General features: G+C 41.5%; 1 long non-coding RNA gene across 1 annotated transcript in view; it reads right to left on the bottom strand.

Moving 5' to 3' along the window:
- Positions 1-20,236, bottom strand: part of LOC309437766 — a 51,577-nt gene extending 31,341 nt beyond the window's left edge. The window contains exon 1 of the long non-coding RNA XR_014183618.1: positions 20,199-20,236. This is a non-coding gene — a long non-coding RNA (uncharacterized lncRNA). The remainder of the gene's footprint in view (positions 1-20,198) is intronic.
- Positions 20,237-20,894: the final 658 nt, after the last annotated feature.

Below are 20,894 nucleotides of genomic sequence, written 5' to 3'. Positions count from 1 at the left end.
CCACACCTCTGGTAAATCTGTGCCTGATTCAGTCAATTCCAAGGTTCACATTGACTGCACTACAGAAAGCAGAGGACCCTTCCATGGTTTGTTGAAGCCAATATCAGACGGCTTATCTAGCTTCCAGCTTGCCTCATTGAAAAGCAATACAGTGGGCCCGATGGGTAAATCAAGAAAAGTTCATCGCATCTCCTTGAAACTGGAAAATGTACTTTTTATATTCTATCAATTCAAAACTGAAATTTCAATTAAACAAGTAATAGGATAAATAAAGAAAAAGTACATTGAGAAAACCCATTAAAAATACTATTTTATATTTCCTTCAATGATTGATTATATTGTAGGTAACAAATTTCATTAAGCTGTAATGCATTTGACAGCACAGATAAGTAACATAATGGCAGAAAGCCTAGTAGTTCAGATTATTCAAAAATAACTTTCAAAAGCCAGGAAGCTCAGAGTTATGATTAAATATAACGGAAATTTCAAATACTATCTGCTTCATCCATTTTTCAATGTACAGATGCATGAATAACCCAGCTATCCTCAAGCCTCTGTGGTTTCACCAGCATTGAAGGAATAACACAGGAGGCACACTTCAGTCCGTTAGCTGAAGGGCACATGGATACCTGAATGTGCTTTGAACAGCTTGGATTCATTTCCAAATTGTCATCTCTGGGCATCATTATTTGCCTCTGAAAACATGGAGCCTATTCCCTCCTACTCCGTGCATCCCGGGACATGCTGCTAGAAGTCAATCCTCACTTTAGTAGTAGCAGAGAACTCTCATAAAATCCCAAATTGCAGAATTCATTAGTTTCACAGTACTGGGTAGGGGATCACAGAGCCTTTGCTGGCAAGGTATGTAATATTAGTACAATATATACAGAAGTTGGTAGTACAATATATAAAGAAGTTGGCATTAGCAATGCAACCAAGGAAAGAAGCTCTTCCAGCCAAGAAGAAGCCTCAGTACATAGCTCTGTCTACCCATTACATAAGTCATGAGGAGCTGGTATCAGCCTCACACCCTATGCCACTTCCAGCACATCTTTTTTTCACAGTGGACAATTTGGAAAATACTGTTTTGGCAAAGGTATCCCCACATGAGCACTTGTGGATGTATTTCAAGCTACTCCTTGCCACCTGAGCACAGCCAGTAAGTACCACGGATCTATGGCTTGCTGCTGGCAGCAGGTCTCCAAAGCTACTACAACATGGTGGAGGTCTCCAGGAAGGTGATCCCCAGCCGAAGAGCCACAGTCAAAGCATTTACAGCATCATTTGTGTAAACAGCAGGGAAATGTCAGTCAGCTTAGTGTGAGTGATCGGCAAAGCAACTTTGATAGGGTTAAGGTGTCAGAGGACTGTGACATGTGCATGGACATTTGCTAGTGAAACACCTTTTTTCTTCCAAATGTATATTCTAATAAAACAGGTCATCACAGAATTAATAGCAAAAATCAGGGAATGTTTGCAGCAATACAGTAGTTCCATTTTCCTCTGAAAGAGGTAACTGATCTTACCTAACCACAGCCTTGCTCAGCCTAGCCATCTGTGACAGGATAGTGAGCAATAAACAATGTACCATTGCATAACGAGCACTTGAGCATTCATTGTAGCTGCACTCCGACTCCTTGCATGGATTCAAACAGCAGTAGCTTTTCAGTGATCAAGTTAGATAAAGACATTACTTTTTTAAAAACTTTTTTTTTAAATCTATGAAAACCATGAGATAGAAAGCCAGAATGGAGACAGGCCATTTTCTGCTAAAGAAAATGGACACAGAGACACCCAAAAGTCCACTCTATTTGCATATACTTTCAAGTAAAGCATTAATATTTTTTTCTTTATATAAATTTCAGTACTAGTTCCCAAACATAAATCACACTTGCTGAAAGTCTAAGTGGGTATGGAGGTCAAAAACTTCTCAGTATATTCAGTCATTGCACATTCTGAAGTCAAAAAGCCCCATAAAAATTTCACCCTCTTCCATTCCTGCCTCCCAATAGAAAAGAATTACTGCCACCAGCTGCACTGCTGGGGATCCCACAGACTGTGATAGTTTTTAGCTCTAGTTTAAGACACAAACCATCTTGACTGGCATTCTTCTGTTCGGGGGGAAAAAAACTTCATGTAAATGTTTACTGAAAGGCAGTCACTGGAATCCTCTCAATGAGAATCCCACCTCTTTGAAATGAGCCATGAGTGGTACACATCAGCAGAACACTTCCAAATATTTTAAAAACTATTCCCATATCACCATTAAGAGCAGAAGAAAGAGTAAGAGAGAGGAGGTCTCTGTCTCCACATGAGTTTAAGATTACAGTGGTTGCAATACCCCTACGTGAGCATCCAGAACAAAATTGATGCACACAAAGGAACCAGTGGCTGTAAGGCAGCACTGGCAGAGGCTCCAGTACTGCCCAGCACTTTCTCAAAGATTATTCTTGCAAGTGTGATTTTGTTTCTGTGATCCTCCTGCCAGCACAAGGAAAAGTTACTGATACCTGTGGATCATTACACATGGGTATCTATTCATGTACATATTTATGGTCCACCAGAGGCATTGAATTGCCTGCTTCTCTGTTAGCACCTAGTCCATGCATTGAGTCTGATAGGCCAAAAAAGTTCTTCTTGGCTATTGGAATGTGAATTAATAAATAGCCATCAAATGTTCTCATAGGCAGTAAGAAAACTCTCAGGCCAGGAAGATGTTACTAAACAAAAACTACAGCTTGAAGCCATATTCATATCCCCATAATTGCTCCTGCACACTAGGAAGCCCCTCCTTTGAACACAGCCTCCCTGATGGGATAGCATTAGATTTTACCTTCAGTGAGATAACCTGGAGGAAAATGTTATAGAACTGTTTTCCTGTTTATTTGATGCAGTTCTCCTTCTTTCTCTCTCATTTTTTTCATGTTCTTTGTTTACTCTTGAGGGAGGATTTGTGTGACTGTGAGGATGATTGAAGCACCGTTTTCTCAATCTTTCCCTGGATAATTTCTTTGTGCTCTGTGCCATCCTTTCTTCCTGTGGCTCTTCCCTTTGTGACAAAAAGCACTGCTAATTGCATAGGTTAGCTTCAAATCCTGGATCAAAGGTTTAGCATTTCAATTTTCTTCTCTTCAGACATTTTATTTTCTTTCTCTCTTTATGGGAAAGTTGCAAAACCACTCACTACAGAATTGAACTCATTTTCCTCTGTAAGTTGAAGAAAAAGGCTAACTGACAAAGGAGTATATTCTTATTTGACTTTATATGGTGTTTTGGGAGGTTGATATGCTGAATTGTATCATTAAAAATGCAGAATTATGGTTGTAAAGGGTGTTTATAGAACACCTCCTGCTGGAAGACACACTGCTGAGAAAGGAAAGGTTGCCACTGTGTCACTTGTACAATTAATGAAAGTGACAAAACTGAACCAACTCGAAGCACGTAGTCTGCTTATTCACCATTCGCTAGGTTAAATGAAAAGATATGTTGTGTTTCTTGCCTGTCAAAAATTTGTACATGCACTCAGAATGGACAGCTGTCATTTTGAAAAGCTGTTCCGGGCTTTTCAGAAAAAAAATTATACTTCAGCTGGCATGAGAGACCTCAATTTCAAACATCAACAAAGGACAACACTTCTGAGAGTGCCTTATTCCTGAAGGGCAGCAAGGACTGGAGTTCCCTGTGCTCTTCTCATCAAGTTCAGCCCCATTTTCTCAGGCGTTAACAGATTTTTTTTCCTTTTAAATTTAAATTTAAAAAAAAAAAAAAAAGGCAGGGGGGAGAAAATAATATTTTAAACCTGGCTTTAATTTTCTTTTGCCTTTGAAAATAAATTTCACCTTTGATTCAGTTTTGGCAGTCAATTTTGCAAAATTGCTTGCATGAATTTTGAAAAAACTGTTTAACACTATACTTTGAGATGCTGGGTTAAAACAATCCCAGATGTAATACTCCTGGAATAAATAAAGTTACACTGAGAGCAAACCCATGAATTGAAAACTGTGTACATTAAAGTAGATATTACTAATACTGTGCTTAAAACTTCATCCAAAGCAAAGAACTTGAACTTAATGACACGGGGGTGGTGAAGATGGAGGCAGATAAAAGCAGAGCTTTCCACAGCATTGTGTTGGAGTGATTTTTTTAATGTACAAACACTATAGAGTTTTCCATTCTCTTAGTACTAGCCAATCAAAAAAGTGCAAAATGGCAGATGACTAAAGCATCCTTAACAACAAGCAACACAGTGTTTGCTCAGTGTCTGCCTTAGCTAATTAAAATAGAAGCTGAAAGAATTAGAAACAGATCCATTACGTGGTTTGCTTTTATGTAAGTTTGACTTATTTGTTTTCAAGCTTAGAGATAAACAGTTAATGACTCAGGAAACTGCCTGTATGTACAGTCTGTTCATGTGATATTTTGTTTCTTGAAAGCTTTTCAAGATTAAAAAAAAAATACCCTTCCTATAGCTACATTTTATCATCAAAGACAATGGGAGTGCAGAATTACAGTTTACTCGCCCACACACTGAAGAAAATTGTATGTCATTCCTGCATCCTGATTGGCTGATGATTGCAAGGGATGGGTATGTTTTCTTTCTCCTTTCTTTTGTTTCTTGCTTTTAGGAAACCTGAATGCCCGCTTTCCTTGGTTTTTGCCACTTGTCCATCTACAACCTCCAATGGGAATTTTTACCAAAGATACTTGGTCACACTCCCAGACCATAGGAAAAGGTTTTGCTATTTTTCTGTTGTCACACAGATTTAAAAACATAAACATCTTTTTTTCTGTTTTTGCTTTTTGAGACAGTGAGTAAAAAGGGCACTGAACAAACACACAGCATTAAAGTAATAAAATATCAATTGAATTTCCTCTGTATTTCAAACTAATTATTTTTTCCACTTTGGTCATACATGAAGCATTTAAAGTGATGCAAATTAGAAGAGGGTTAATATACAAACTATAGCTTCATCTGCCCCTCTTCAAGCAGAAAATCACTCTACCCCCTCAACCACCACTTTCAAGTTCCATAGCTTAGTGTAACCATTTTTTTTTTTTTTTTCCTGCAAGGCATAAAGATAAACCATGCATGAATCAATACATGAATGAATCAGCCTCTGGTCTAGCTTACTGATGTACTCATCATTTATATCCTTGCATAATTTACAGAAATTGAAACTGTAACGGGGCTTTGCATTCAGCTGAATGTGGCTTGTTTACACAGTCCAATGGGGTTTCATGTTCCAGAAAAGCTAATTCTGTAGGGATTGCTCAAGCAGGATGAAAACATCTAAGGCTTTGTGCTAAAATAGATGCAGTTAAGTATCTCGGTGTCCCAGCATTTTAAGCCAAAGCTTGGTAAGATCACCAGCCTCTTGGCTTTGCCACATATGGTCTCATTTAATTCAAAGGGAGTTTTGGCTCCCTAGGCAAAATGTGTTTGGGCCCCAAATTCAAGTAAGCTGAAATATTGGCCACTAACTATCAGAAAGAGTCAGATTTCTCTCAGCGACCTGCAGTTGTTTAAAAATCAGGCACGAATTCTAAGTTGCTTGTCCAGGTTCCTGCAATGCACCCCCCTCACACAGCTGTTCCCCCAGCCCATGAGGTTGTACCTCAGATATCGAGGATTTCAGTCTCTGGAACCACCGCTTCTTAACTGGCTGACTCATGGATCTTAGCCCCTGCCACTAACTTTAAAGAGAATAAGATCTGAAGCCACAAAAAGCAAGTCACGGTAACTATTCTCAACATTTTTTTGAAAAGTCCCCTTTTTATCAGCATGTTCCCTTCTGCTTTCTGTATATTCTCTTGTCATATATCACAAGGACAAGGACTAATGGAAACACAATCGCTGCCAGATTCTCTGAGATCTTCTCCTCAGAGAATGGTGTTCTTCCTCCATTCTTTCCCCTTCCTCACATACACACCCCACAAATTCCCCCAGGCACCCATGGAAACTGGGGGCCCTTATAGACTATCTTCCTCTGCAGTCTCTCTTATTTTGGTTTCCATTGGCCTTTGGCAGGGCAACTCTGTTTATATCATCTCTGTTGGCTGCATTCTCCCAGGGATATGTTTTCTTTATTCTGAATTTTAAAGGATTCCAAGGAAGAATTTGTGTCTCTCAAAAATCCAGTATCTGTTTGAAGTGCTCAGATTTAGCTGTTACAATTACAAAACAGTAGAAGCCCATGTGTGAGGAAAGATTTTTTGGATTGGAAGGATATTTTCACTTTAGTTGTAACTGTCAAAGGGGATTTCACAGCTATCCACATTACATCTCACCCCTGCAGCTGACATCACAGCAACCTTTGCTGCATGAGTAAAAGGAGACTCAGTGAGATATGTTATTAAATTTTGTACAGAGAAGGAACAAAAAATGTATTGCCAGAACCAGTCTAGAGCTCCACATTGACTAACATCTGTATTTAAAGAGAAACATGGGGTTGCGGTCTTAATGAGTTATTGTTATTTCCTAAAGGCACAGATGAAGTGTTTGGTTCTGTGAAAGTCAGAAATCTCAAAACAGCCATGTCCCATTAACACAGCACATCAAACACCCCAGGCTGATTTTCAGTTCAGCTGTAGGCTGAGGATTTACACCACTGACAACAGCCCAGCATCTGGTCACATACAGTCAGGAAATTAATAACTCTGCTTGAACTGAGGAGAGCGAATGTGCAATAAAAACATATCCTGCAAAGGGATCTGCGAGGGGAAACGGGAGGAGAGCTCAGCTCACATGAGAAGAACAAAGCCTGTCTCTCACGTCCGACCACACTCTTCTGCAAAACACAGCACAGGAAAGGGCCTGAGCCTCAAAACATTGCCAGGGAGATATTTCCAGGCCTTGCAGAGTCCAGTCCTGGGCTGCAGCATACTGATGACTATGTTTGGCTTGTCAGTCACCCAAACGCCTACGGTAACTAAGAAGTCAAGACTGCTTGCTCTATGTCTGCTTGTGAAGTAAGAAACTGCACATTTTGTTTGGCCCGGCCAGGTACAGTTTTGGCATTCATTTCTGTAACCACAGATGGATTTTGGAAGCAGTTAAACAACAAGCACGCTTAGAAGGGCTGGGGGGAGAGTACAAGATCCTGAGCTCTCTTGTTATTTCTGATATTCCCAAAGTGGGAAAAAAACAAACAAAGAAAAAACACCAAAAAAAGAAAACAAACAAACAAACAAACAAACAAAAAGTGAGTCTTTTTAACACATTATAATGCAGAGTGGAGGAGCAGAAGGAGCATAAATTCTATTTTGTTTTGTCTTAGTACATTGCCCTCAATGACTTCAGTCTTGCCCACCTGAGGCAGAAAAAAACTCCCCTGAACTGCCTGGAAAGTGTGTTTCCAGAAGGGAAGCAGGACCAGTCAGTCTCCAAGTGGTTTCAACAGAAAATTTACCTACTCTTGCTTAAACATTAAACAGCTTTGCATGGTGACACTTGACTTGAGCTGTTTCAGTGACACAATATACATAGAGATACCACGAGCTTGCCCCTCATGTTTACAGAGGGATGTTTATGTGGTGCAGACATATGCCTTGCTGATATCTTTGGCCACCTGCTGTCTTGCTTTATCTGATTAATATTTTATTGATTTTTCGTGTAATCGGCATATCCATTCACATAGTAATTAAAATCATTTTGTTGTGTGGATATCTGCACTGAGTTGTGACACCTGACCTAGATGGTGATTGTGAATATCTTTTATTCATAATTTTGTGACCTAGAACTAGAATTCTTTTAAAATAATTAGCCATGACAGATGAGTAGTAAATCAGATTACAAACACACACAATAAAACATAAAATGGATTATTTTTTCTCTTACATTGCTGATAAATGGCAAGAAACTTCAGTGTGTTTGGCAGACTGCTCCACTTCCTCTTCTGTATGCTTGTGTGAAACCAAAGGTACATTTTGTATTAATGTAGATATACTGTAACTAAAAATAAATGCATTTTGATCTCACCTTCACCCAGGAGTAAATGAGAGCAAAGCTAAACTTGCGTCTTCAGAGGAATGTAGACAGTTTGCTGAAGGCAGGCAGATAGAAGAGGTGCTTGGACCACTTGGACTAATGGTGCTATTTGTAGAACAAATTCAAAGTGCTCTTAAGTCATTAACCACCTAATTCACCTTGACAGGCTTCAGATCTTTGGTTCCTGTGATAAAAGTAAGAATCTGCTCAAATTTATCTGAGAATTTCAGTTTGCATTTAAATTTCAGTAAACAAATGGTGTAGTCTATATTTTCTTGTAGGTTATCACTATATCTTTTTGTTGACAGAGGTGGGATTGTTCCTTAGATGCAGGTGAGATGTATACTTGTGTACTTTTTTTTTGAGAAATTAGATGTCAGAGTAGAATTAGGTGCTTGAAGGCTTCTAACAGTAAAAGACAGAGGTATGACACACAGCACACTGCAACAAAATCACACTGTGCATGTTTGAAAGAAGGATTTTATTGTACCTGTACAAGCAGAAATCCTTGAAATAACTTTCGAGAGGCTCAGCCTTACAACTAAATTAATGGTTCACTCTATTCCAGCTTTTTTTTAGAATACTAGATAACTATGTTGAATGCACACTTGCTTTCTATATTTGGATTTAGTCTCTGTTGCATGTGACCACACCTGTTGGGTGATCCTACCTGCTGATCCTACATGCCTTCTCACAGGAAGTGTATCTCTGGCTAGCTGACGGATCAGGAGGGAAACTGCCAACCACCACCGGGACTGGGAGCTTTGCCTGCAAGAGATGGGAAAAGCCTTTCCGACCCATGAAATGCAGCACCAAGGAGAGGAGTGGCAGCAGGGCAGAGACCTTCCCTTGCCCCAGTGCTTGGCATCACACTGCAACAGGGAGTCTCTGCCAGCCATGGGGCTGCTGGCTTCACAATAGCCCTTGTCTTCCTTGGGAGTGACAGGAACCACCCAACCACCCCTGTACAGCACAGGGGCAGTGCTCTTGAGTCATCCCGAACTCCATCCTCCCACAGTCCAAATGGTGATGGGAGCCTTGTGAGGTGCCCACAGCCATAGGTTGGAGATGCAGGAAGGTGCAGCCTCCCAAACCACCTCCCTGCTGTGGGCAATGGTGCCTACAACACTCCCTGCTCTCTGTGCAAAGTGCAGCAGACGGTGGTTGTCTGATCTAGCCTCACTGACCTTGCACTGATACGGATATGAAGCAGCCACATGGCCAGGGTGCTGGAAAAGAGGCTTAAAATCTGCTCCCAACTGTTTCCCAGAGGGTGTTTACTTCCTCCCAGCTGACAGGCATGACTGACTGTACAAACACTCCTTTGGTCCTTTGAGGACAAAGTCAAACAAGCAAACCTTCAGCAATAATTTAAGTTTGTGTGACTTTGCTCTCAGACACATTAAGAGTGATTATATGCCTAGTAACTGCCTCTTAGCTGGGAGGTGGCAACAAAGAGCTGGCAGTTCAAAGACTAGTTGGAGTCACCTATTCAGTTATGATAATAACCAGGGTTCAAATGATAACAGACTGTGAAACAGAATTGCCATTAGACTTAACAACAGATGGGTAATTGTTCCCAAATCCCTTCAATACTGAAGAGAGCACCTCAATTATTTTAGACCCAGGCAAAATAACCAGGCTTGAGCTCTTCCAGGCAGGGAGCCTCAGGTATGGATTCAGACAGAAGAGCCATATAACAGGGACCTTTCTGAGAAATGGCTTTACATAGCAGTAGCATCACCATCTGGTACCAGACCCCCCCCCCAGTAGGTCCTTTGCCTTTGTGAATGCTGAGCCCTTTTTGAAGGGGTAACAAAGATGATTAAGGGCATGAAGCATCTCCCTTATGAGGATAGGCTGAGGGAGCTGGGTCTCTTTAGCTTGGAGAAGAGGAGACTGAGGGGTGACCTCATCAATGTTTACAGATATATAAAGGGTGAGTGTCACGGGGATGGAGCCAGGCTCTTCTCGGTGACAACCAATGATAGGACAAGGGGTAATGGGTATAAACTGGAACTTCTCAGTGACGGTGATGGAGCACTGGAACAGGCTGCCCAGGGAGGTTGTCGAGTCTCCTACTCTGGAGGCATTCAAGACCTGCCAGGACACCTTCCTGTGTAGCCTCATCTGGGTGTTCCTGCTCCGTCAGGGGGATTGGACTAGATGATCTTTCGAGATCCCTTCCAATCCCTAACATTCTGTGATTCTGTGAATCACAGGGGAAAGAGGGGTGGGCTAGCCATAAAAAAGGGATCACAAAGCCTCAAAGTGGGAAAGAAATGGAAAAAGAGAGAAAGGAAGACAAGTGGAATGTGGAAGAAAAAGTTGTCCAGAAGAAGAAATAATGGTGCTTGTGGGAGGGTGGACATCTCCCTCCTGCCAGCCCATACCCCTCAGGAGGCAGGAGTGCTGCAGGGAGGAGTGGGATGACTCAGAGCATCCTCTCCATAAGCCAGGACCGAAGGGCGAGCTGCCCTGCACCGTGATGGACAACTGACTGTACAGCATGAGGTGTTGGTGCCTGGATGAGACATAGAGTCAAGGCCCTGTTTACTATGTCTACTCATCAAAACTTTTATCATTTTTATTTCAGAAGAGCAGGATGTGACACCTAGTTTCCTGCCCAGATTTTAACCGGGTCATTAATTCATTTTTCCCCTTCAGTGTAAACACTGTTTTGCTTTGTGGTGGCATTCAGTGCTGCTGGGTGCCCTGAAATGCTACACTGTTGTCCTCCCTGACAGAAGTCAGGATTGAGGAAAATAATTTTATCAAACCCAACTATTTTACTATCATATTTTGGTTGAAAGTGCTTATCCACCCTTATAGATCTACCATCTGCATCTCAGCCTCAATTCTGCAGCAAGACTTTCTGTAATCTCTCTGGTGAAGCCTTGCTACACACAAATTGAATCAAGAGAAGCTTTTATTGATGTGAAATACAATTGAGAGAACATTTCCCAGGCTATATGTCCTAATCAAACGGATTTTCCTTTCAAATTCCCAGCATGATTTAGATTTTTCACGTGTTACTCTACTGCAAAAATTGTTGTCATGCAAGACCAAACCGCATTATGCTTTCAAAACTGCCACTGTGTTGAAAGGAATATGGAATACCAACATCAGAGATAATTCAACTGTAGATAATTCTCTTTTGTGGGAGGAATCGGGTTTTGGCCACCAGTACCCACCGAGCAATCATCCATCTCTGTGATAAAACACAGGACAGTGCATGTATCTGTTTGACAGAGTTTGAACAACCAGTTCTACTTGATCGCAGTTGTTAGTAGTGTGGTGTTCCTAGGCAAATACCTGTTATCCTGTGTTTAATAACCATCAATTTATAGGCCAGATCTTTAACTGGTGCATGTCCGGAGTTCTGTGCTGAGGTTGCTACCTTGTATTACACAAGCTGCTGCCCTGACTTCCTTCATAAGATATTTCAGACAGAGAAGAATATTCATAAATACTTTGCTTGGAAAGCAGAACACTGTCTTCTTTTGACATGAGTGTATGAGAGGGGCAGGGACTGAGGGCAGATAGTGACCAATAGGAAGTATGGTGGTTTATTGTCCTGCATCCAGGCATAGCCAATACAAGCATTTTAAACTTTAAAAGTACTACTTAGCACTGACAAAAGCACCAGGTGTTACCTGACAAAAAGAGATTGGTTTAGAGCTACAGAAACAAGATATATCAAATGCCCTTTTGTTTCCTCCCTTGAAATTAAACACCTCTGGTATAATACTGGGGTTGAAAGATTAACAAAATATCTAGTTGAAGTAGCTGCTTTCGAACCAGAAGTCCATAGTCCTCTGTCTGAGGGCACAAGCCAGCCATATCGCCCAGCACCCTAAATACAGGAATGAGCCACATAGTCACCTTATATGAGTCATTCATGGGTGACTTTGCTTGTGACATTAGATAATTTTTACAAATACACCAGTTAGGACCTGTGGGGCCAGTTATTGGTACCCCTTAGCTGAGTACAGATTGCAGAGCAGGACTTGATGGGCCTGATCAACAAGTCTCTGCACTGATGTAACACCACCAACACTGCTTGTTGTGCATGGATGTACATGAAGGGGCTGCCGGGGGGCTCTGACTTGAGTCAAAAAGGTGTTCAGAAGCAATCCTAAGAAACAAGCAAGGGCTGACTATGCTCCAAGTAAAAGAAAAAGAAAAGAAATTAATGCAGCTGAAATTGTTTTGGGTTTTAAATAGATGTCATTAAATGCAAATTTAGTGATTCCTTTGTTTCCTCCAGAGTATTCAGTTTTTGAATAAACCACAGTGCTTTCTCCCCTCACATTGCTGTCAGAACACTTGTCACAGACCGTGCTGGTCAGCTGGGTCCACTTCCAACCCCTATGTACGCTACTTTATCTGATATTTTTGGGTGCCCTCTTAGCTCAGACAGGTTGCATGAGAAAGGGGGCATCGCAGTATTTCTGGGCTTTGCACCAGGTCAGTGATTTGTTAGTGTTTCAGTCATGCCAGCGTGTGAAATATTCTGTCCCTTCTTTGAGGGAAACCTTATCATAAATTCAATCAATCTGAAAAATTAACCATGGCATAATGTTTTGTAGTCAGCTACAAAGTCCCTTTGGTTAGAAAACAAACACTGAGCTTCACTGCAGGAAAATATAAGTGGTATGAGCAAATACAGTCACCTCCACGGCTCCTGTTCCCACTTGCTCTCCAGCTTTGGTGAGGGCAGGGACACAAATTCCTTCACGTTCCCATTTGCTGGGTGATAAAAGTGCTAATGACGGCAGTGTTGACAAGGCAGGGCCATTTATCAGTCTCTTGCCTGACCTCATTCAGAGCTCAGCTAGAGATGACGCACTGGATGTCACGGGGCCGCTGTCGCCTGCCCTCAGGGGCTGCCAGCTCAGAACCTCTGCAGACCCTCCAATGATTCCAGAGAGGCAGAGCTCTTTCCATGTGCCAGGCACATCAATTTGAGTTGAATATGTGTCACCCAAGCATGACGCATAGTGCTAAAAACGCTGAAGTTGTGCCTCCAACATCACTGCAGCCTTCTTCAATCCCACCTGGTCTTTGTTTTCCTGGGGAAGAAAGTCCACCCTCCTTGGGTAGCTGCAAGAAACCAAGCCCCTACTCTGCTGCTGCTGCTGCTGCTGCTTACATGGTCTTACCCCTTGCAACACAAAGGGGCACACATCAAATTTGTCCCTCTGGGCTGTGTGTAGTATAAATTAAATTAAAAGAAAAAAAGCAGATGGAGCTACTAGTACCATCAAGGTACATGGCATTACCTGACTCTTCTCATCCTAACACCCTGGTTTTCAGCTGTTTATAATTTTGTCAGGCTCTGGGGGAGAGCAGAAAGAAGTTTTCCATGCCAGGTGTCTCCCCACGACTGAGTATTTTATTTAATTATTTTATAGAGTTTCAGTAAAGTGGTTTAGCCATCTCCAAGAATGAAACTGGGGGCAGGGGAAGGAGAGAGGAATGTTGTCAAGGCAACAGTAATCCCATTATTTTCTAACTTCTGAGTGGCTGAGTAGGCAACCTTTATCTTCTTTTCATGCCATTTTTGTACATAATAATAACGTTGGAGACAATTACTCTGATCAGCTTTAAGAAAAGAGCAGGGGTAGTGAAGGGACTGTAAGATGTGCTTTTGCAAACAAAACAAAGTGGCACCTTTGTATTGTTGGCTGCTGGATCTCCTGCTGCTATTTTGAAAACAGGTTTTCAGGACTTAACCACTCTGTTAGTAACATCTCTTTAAATTGCTCTCCATCCGGACAAGATCAAGAAACTCATTTCCCCAGCTTGAAGTGCAATTGACAGCCTCCACGCGTTCTGGTATTGAAATTGTTGAGCATATGTTAGTGTTCAGTAATCATTTCCCTCCAGATTTTATGGCTCATTGTCATTTTTCACACAACAAAATGTTTTAATGAGGAGGAAGGCTCTGCTTTATGTTTTGGGGAATGTCCCTGGGGAGAGGATTTTAATTTCTGCATGATGGGGGAGACTTTTAAATCATATTGCATCAGTTACCATTTGTCAGATAAGATGTGTTCTTACTATAAAATGAGCCTACAGCACATTTGAAAAGTGCACTAAATGAAAGAAAAAAATGGGGAAAAAAAAATGCCTTTCAGGAGTCCTGCTGGATTTGCATGCTTTCCTTTCCATCCTCTAGAGCAAATGCAGCCAGTCTAAAAAATTCAGGTTTGTTTTTTTTGGTTTGGGTTTTTGCTTTGTTTTGTTTTGGTTGGTTGGGGTTGTGTGTGTGTTTTGTTGTTGTTGTGTGGTTTTGGTTTTGTTGATTGTTTGTTTGTTTTTTTCCCATTGTCAAAATCCAGGTCTGTCAATACTAGCAGCACATACAGGAATGTAGATCAGAGATTGTTTTAGGAAAAACAAGCAGAGTGGAATGTGGCAGTCACACTTGAATAGTTCATTTTGTGTTTCCATTCCATTCAGAAAAAAAAATTCCAAATGTATTTTGGTTTTTTTACATGTCTATTGTTTTTCTTTGAGTAATTTCTAGTATTTTAATGCCATTGCTCCATATTTTCATACTGCAAATTGTGGAGGCAACAATTCTGAGTAAATAGACCACTAGATTACGGCAAATGAAATTTCAATTCTGTTCAGGATTTTGCCACTGCACTTCTGGCCTGCATGACAAGCCATTTTATTTCTGTTACTCCATTCCCCAGCCCATGAAATGGGAATGATATATGATCTCACTGATTAAGCACATTGATATCTATGATAAAAGGCTCTGTGGAAAAACTGGGTTTCATTATTTGTATGTATAAAATATATATGAAAGTGTTTGGCTGTACATAAGAAATCTAATGGGCATGAGAAGAGATCAGACATGTTACAGGAGATGTCAATGTTATACATTTTGTTCTTATTCAGATCAAAATGTCTCCAAAAGCAGGAATTTTCCATGGAAAATAAGTAGTCTTTGGCTGCTGCTCATGTTGTCCACCACTCAGCACAGTCTTTAATTTGCCCTGGGTGTTGCCCTGTTGTGCTGCCTCCCACATCATAGGAGCTTGTCACCTTTCTGCTATAGGAAGCTGAGCTCACATTTCTTTTTCAAGTATGTTCTGACAACCCATGCAGCTTTGTGCCTAGATAATATGTGCGTAGGTATTGAATCCTATCCAGCACCGTACACCAATTAAGTAAACGCACTTTGAGAACAGATGTGACATTTTAAAAATCTAAGCAAAACTTATTTCAGCATAACATCAAGCAAAACATTAGCAATGCTATGAAGAATTTCCGAGAATATCAGAGATTATTTTACTACTGCAACAACAGTAACAAAAATAAACCCGTGGCAGGAACAGGAAAACACACTTGTTAAATAACAGCCAAATCGGTGTGAAAATCTGATGAGAAGTTATTGGCTGCAAAGAACTATGTGTGCACACACCACATCACTGCCACAGAGATACAGGATGTTATCAGTACAATGTGAACCTTCGCTCAGCTGTCATTAAACCACAGGCTGTGCTTGCTCTTGTTTAACTAATTCTGAGGTGCATTTCATAGAATCAGCTGTTCTGCCTTATAATTTACACCAACTGTTCTCCACCTGACAGAGTGAACTAAGCCACTTCTTGTCATGTGGCAGCACTAAAGAAACAAAGCCGCACGTGCTTCCTCCTCCTCCCCAGCCCCCTCAAGTATTGCAGTAAGTGCTTAGAGAACTTGGACCCCACACCTGCCAGTGCTTAACTGTGTACTGAATTTTACTCCAGAACTTCCCAGTTTGACCTAGTGAAGGGTTTAATCCTGCCTCTAATTAAATAAATGGCAGGATTCCCACTGGGAGGAAGTTAAATTCTTGTGCCTCTGCAGGAACAGGAATATGCCCACAGAAGTACATGTGATTTTCCTCATTAATCATGCAATAACCAAACCATCTGTTCCAAATAATAACAATAACTAAGTACATCATATTCCCAAGAGGCAGGTATAGTGGTGCAGGCAAGGGTCAGCACAGTTCATGCACTTCTAACACAGCCAGTACAGAGTTTACTTATTGCTGGGCCTGGAAAGCAAACATGGATGCTGTTCATCTGTCATTTTAATTACTAGCATGGGCATGGTGGAGAAATCCACAGCTGTGAAACAGCAGCTGGCAGCTATATTTCCTGCACTACTTCTATCTTCAAAGATGTAAAACACCTGATACTTTTCTCGCTCTTCTAGAAATATAAAGGTGCTTGGCAAAGAGTAACAACAGTCTTGTTATGGCCACACACATATATATGCACATATACTGTGACATCTCTGCAATTACTGAGAAACAGCATCAGACAAAAAATAAACTGAAGTTTTTCAAAATTAGACTGTAAGCAAAACTAGAAATGGGCCATAAATGTCTTCAGCCACAGCCTTCCTTTCTGCATTAGGACAACATTCAAACAAGAAACAACAGGAAGTGTAGCAGCATCAGGCAAGCATTATTGGACTGGAGGAGATGGGCTGTCCATGAATTCTCTTCAGTTTTTGGTCTGACAGTAATTTGCAACAGGCTGAAATGCCCTGGTGTTGCTCTCTTCAAACCTTAGCAATGTATCTGACCTTTTCATACCAATTCTTGTGCAACTTGGATAGCATTAGCTTTAACCGGGCAAGACAAATAAAAGCCAACATACATACATAATTGCAGTCACGTTATCTCTCTTGGATGCTATTGCCCAGGGATTGCCATGGCTTCATTTGCTGAATAGTGAATGAATAGCACTTTTGCAGATTTAGCCTTTGGTTCATGTTACATCTAATTTCTCTGGGTCACAAAGAGTTTATTCTCTATTCTTGAGCTCACCTGCAAAAAGCACGATTTCCTTCCTCCACCACTAAACAGGCACACGCAGGGTAGAGACAGAAGAAACACTGTTGTCATGTCTCCTTGGCTGATTTGCAGAGATCAAGCTGCTAAAAGCAACAGTGCCTCTGCCTTGTTCACACTCCTGCTGAGCAGGTACAGGCAGGGCACAGACCCAGATGTGTCTACCAGGGCACTGCTGTGCACACACAAAAACTCCTCTAGAAATTGAAGCTCTGCCAAAGGGAAACTCAAGGGTCTTTTCACAGTATCTAAGGTGGGGATTAACGCTTGCAATTGCGTGCAGTCTTTAATTTCCTTGGGGCAACATTTCTTATGCCATAAAGGCGTAATTCTGTGGTTTATTTTGCTTCTAGTTACTCAGCATACCTCTCATAAAAAGAGTAATAGAATATTATCTGACTTGCTCTTGCTGTTTTATAGGTCCTATTTTGCCAGCAATGCCTTACTCAGTCTGAAGAGGCTTTCAAAGCACTAGTCAAAAAGGACCATTTTCCACATTTTTTAACCACAAACTTCTCCTTTTGTGTTAATTTTCTAAATGTCTGACTTGGCCCAAATTTTCACATGCAATTCCCAAATCCTCTGTTGCATATCTGACAACAGAACAATTTTTTTCTGAGAATGTGTAAGGATTTTCAGAAAGTCAGGCCTCTTAAACATTGCTTACACTGGATTTAGCCAGAACTGTGATATCTCAAATAATTAAGTGGTTTTGAAAGTATGAGCAAAATTTGTGCTCTTTTTAGTGAGGCTTTTTGATGCTTAGTGCTTAAATAGTGACTTCTTCCCACTGACAGGGCCAGTGGGGTGGCACAGGCAGTAAGTTCCAGAAGAGCTCTGTTCTTGTCTCTCCTTGTTCATAGATCTAGGGCAAATCTCCCTAGATGTGATTTTTCACATCCTCATTTGTGGAGTGATTTCAAATGCATTAAAGAAAAGTGTTCCTCAAAACTGAAATATTAGAAATAGTTTGTTAGCTATGTATCCTTAATCCTTGCCTCCACCAAAAATATTTACTTCAGCTTTGTATCTTGTGACTTGTATATTTGCCCCCAGACAAGCCTCCTCTGACCCTTTCCATAGATACAGCTCAGAAAAATCACCACAGTCCAAAACCATTAGATTTTATATGTAGACACGGTGACTTGAGTAAGATGGGCCTCATCTTCTTTCCAGCAAGGCCAGAGATTGACCTGCCAGTGGCATAGCTGAGCAGGATTTTGCCCTGCACCCACACAAACAGCACCAGGGTCCAAATGTGGAGAAACGAGCAGGGCTTTCTGAGCCAGGGAGATGGCTCCCACCTGAAGCCCCTGCCCATAGAGCTCCTCATCTCTTCCCTGGCCATGTACTCTTGATTGCTCCACTCATGCGCATGCACTTTGCCGCAGATGCCAACAGGAGGATGCACTTGGGATGTCACTGCTGAGGGCCAGCTATCTCCCTGTCACCAGCTGCAGCAGGGACGGGCCGTCTCTGATGCACAGGCAGCATATGCAAGAATATGGACTTTGCTGCTGGGTAAGGGAGGGTCAGATCCAGCCAGCAAAGAGGAAAGGAAAACAAAGTGAGAGGAAGACAGGGTATCCTGGGAAACCACAAACATCGTATCGAATGGTCTCCCAGGGTCATAATACCACCCGTTTGGCCCACTGCCCCAGACATTTCTTCCAGTTGCTCTGGGTGTAATATGGCCCCAAATGCCTGCCTTCTTCTGCTGCCCTGCTGCTTGTCTGCTTTTCCATTGCAATTATTAAAGCCCCAAATTCCCAATCTTTTGTGTAGCTCTTGGGAACCGCTGCTTCATGCTGATATGTTAATTCTCTTGGAAAAAGTTTGCACCATTTAAATCTAATTGGCCTTGGCAAGGATGGACAGACACACTATTGCTGAACTGTCAGCAGCCCACATCGCAGTGACTGGTTCAAACTTCTAGGGTTTAAGTGGTAAAAAAGCTGGATAAAAAACTTTCTGGGACTGTAACAGTTTCCACTGAAACAAGCAGTGGTGGCACAAAGCCTGCTGTGCTGCTCCAAGCTGCACTCTGACTTTTGCTGTTTGACTGCTTGAAATTTTACACAGTCATTACTCAGAACATTTTTTTTTCAAATAATAATTTGAGTAACCACAATGTCTTCATCATGAATTCTTCTGTTAGACATTCACATCTAAGTGAAGCTACTGTAGCAATCTCCACTGAAGCGGAAAGTTACACACAAGTGGGGAAGTGATGCCTGGATGAGCTGAAGTAACTTCCTAAGGTTATGCGTAAAATCCGTGGCTTGATGCACGAAATGAGCTCAGATCTTGCAAGTTGTGGTCCAGTGCTTGCGCCCACACAGATAGTGGTCATGAGTCGTTCTGCCAAACGACAACACTGAACAGGAAAGGACACTTCTCAGAAACAGTGAAACCCAAGCTCAAAAAGGCAAAGAAAACCTCAGCACTGTAGAATCCTTCCATGGATGACGTGGAATTGCACTTGTGCATGCCTAGGATGAAATTCACCCTTGTGAGAATAGCGATCTCCAAGCCAGAACACCCCAGTGAGCTCTCACTGTGAACAAAGTCTCGTGGTAACTGTAGGCAGTGACAAAAAAATCCTTGGCAGCTCTAGCTGAGCTGGAGCCAGCTGTGTCTGCTCCCTTTGCAAAACAAGGGAGGAAGGCAGGGAGGATGTCTGTCAGTAGCTGGTACAGCCACCCCCTGCCCTCCTGGCAGCAGCGAGAGCAGCAAGCTGGCTCTCCACAGCACTCCCCATGTCTTGGTCCAATGTCCATCCTGCCTTTAGCTCTCTTTCTGTCAGGAACACTTTTTTTTTCTTTTTTCTTTTTTCTTTTTTTTTTTTTTTTATTTGTTATTATTATTGGCCAGCATTGCCAAGAAGCCTTGAGCTGGTTCTACAAGGCTGCATTTCAATCCCAAAGAAAGGCATAAGTCTGAGATTTATCTTAGCTTTGGCTCAGGGATAAATCTCACCTGCTGTGTCCAGATGGCCAGTTTCTGCATCCATTGGATCTACTGCAGTTTAAGACAGCATGTCCAAAGACATGTCCAAAGGTAGGATTTGGCCAAAGAGTAAACAAGAGTTCAGTTCATGCACCAGCAGAGATCTTATCTCATGCTTAACTGCCTCTGGGTGACACAAATGTCCCTGTGAAAAGCATCCTGTGCCTGGAAAGCTGCCCTGCTTGAACCCAGAGATCTTTGCTCTGAGGCCACTGTGTTGCGTTGATCCAAGAATCACAGATTTATCTCCTCGGCGTACCAATTCTTGGCAGACCTAACTAGTAAATATACAAGACATAGTATGACACTTGGACAGCTGCTCTGCCATGGACATACCTTAGAGTCATGTTACTGTTCTCTTTCTCAGCTGTGGCAAAAGTGGCCTCAGGAAGTCTAAAGAACAGTATCAGTGATGTTAGTGAGCATGGGGGCCTGCCCAAGGCCTTCAGTAGGACTCCACCCCATCACACTTACAGCAGAGTAAATGCAGTGTGTTTCAAAAAGAAGGACCCAATTTGAAATCACTATATCTTTGAAATTGGGTCCATTTTTTTTGAAACATCCTGTATTTCTCTACTAATTTCTCATCTAACATATTACACAAAAAGTAGAATGACCTCATGGCTTCGTTAGCAGCAACCAAAACAATGATTAAAAAAAAAAAGAAACAAAACAAAACAAACAACAAAAGCACCAAACCAAACAGGAAGAACACTGTAGTGGTTTGTAACTTAATTTCAATTTTAAGGTCACCTGCTATTTTCCGCTAGAGGTGTGAATACTATGAGAAATTTTATATATGAATGTCAAGCCTTTATTAATATGATTTTTATTTTTGAGACACCTTTGGCTCAGAACAATGAACTATTCTGTTTTGAACTTAATTTCCCAAATATTTCTCTAGCACATAGACATAGACCATAGACTATGACTTCTGCATCAGTGAACCATAGACTATGTAACGATATTTGCAACTGGGAGTAATGGCATGCAGATTTGTAGCTCTAGGTTTCTGCTGAGAGAGCGAGAGCT

The sequence above is a fragment of the Streptopelia decaocto genome (assembly GCF_964273445.1).
Source record: "Streptopelia decaocto genome assembly, chromosome: 1".
In the NCBI taxonomy this organism is placed as follows: Eukaryota; Metazoa; Chordata; class Aves; order Columbiformes; family Columbidae; genus Streptopelia; species Streptopelia decaocto.
The sequence above is the reverse complement of the archived record's forward strand: the minus strand, read 5'-3'. Positions and strand labels throughout refer to the sequence as shown.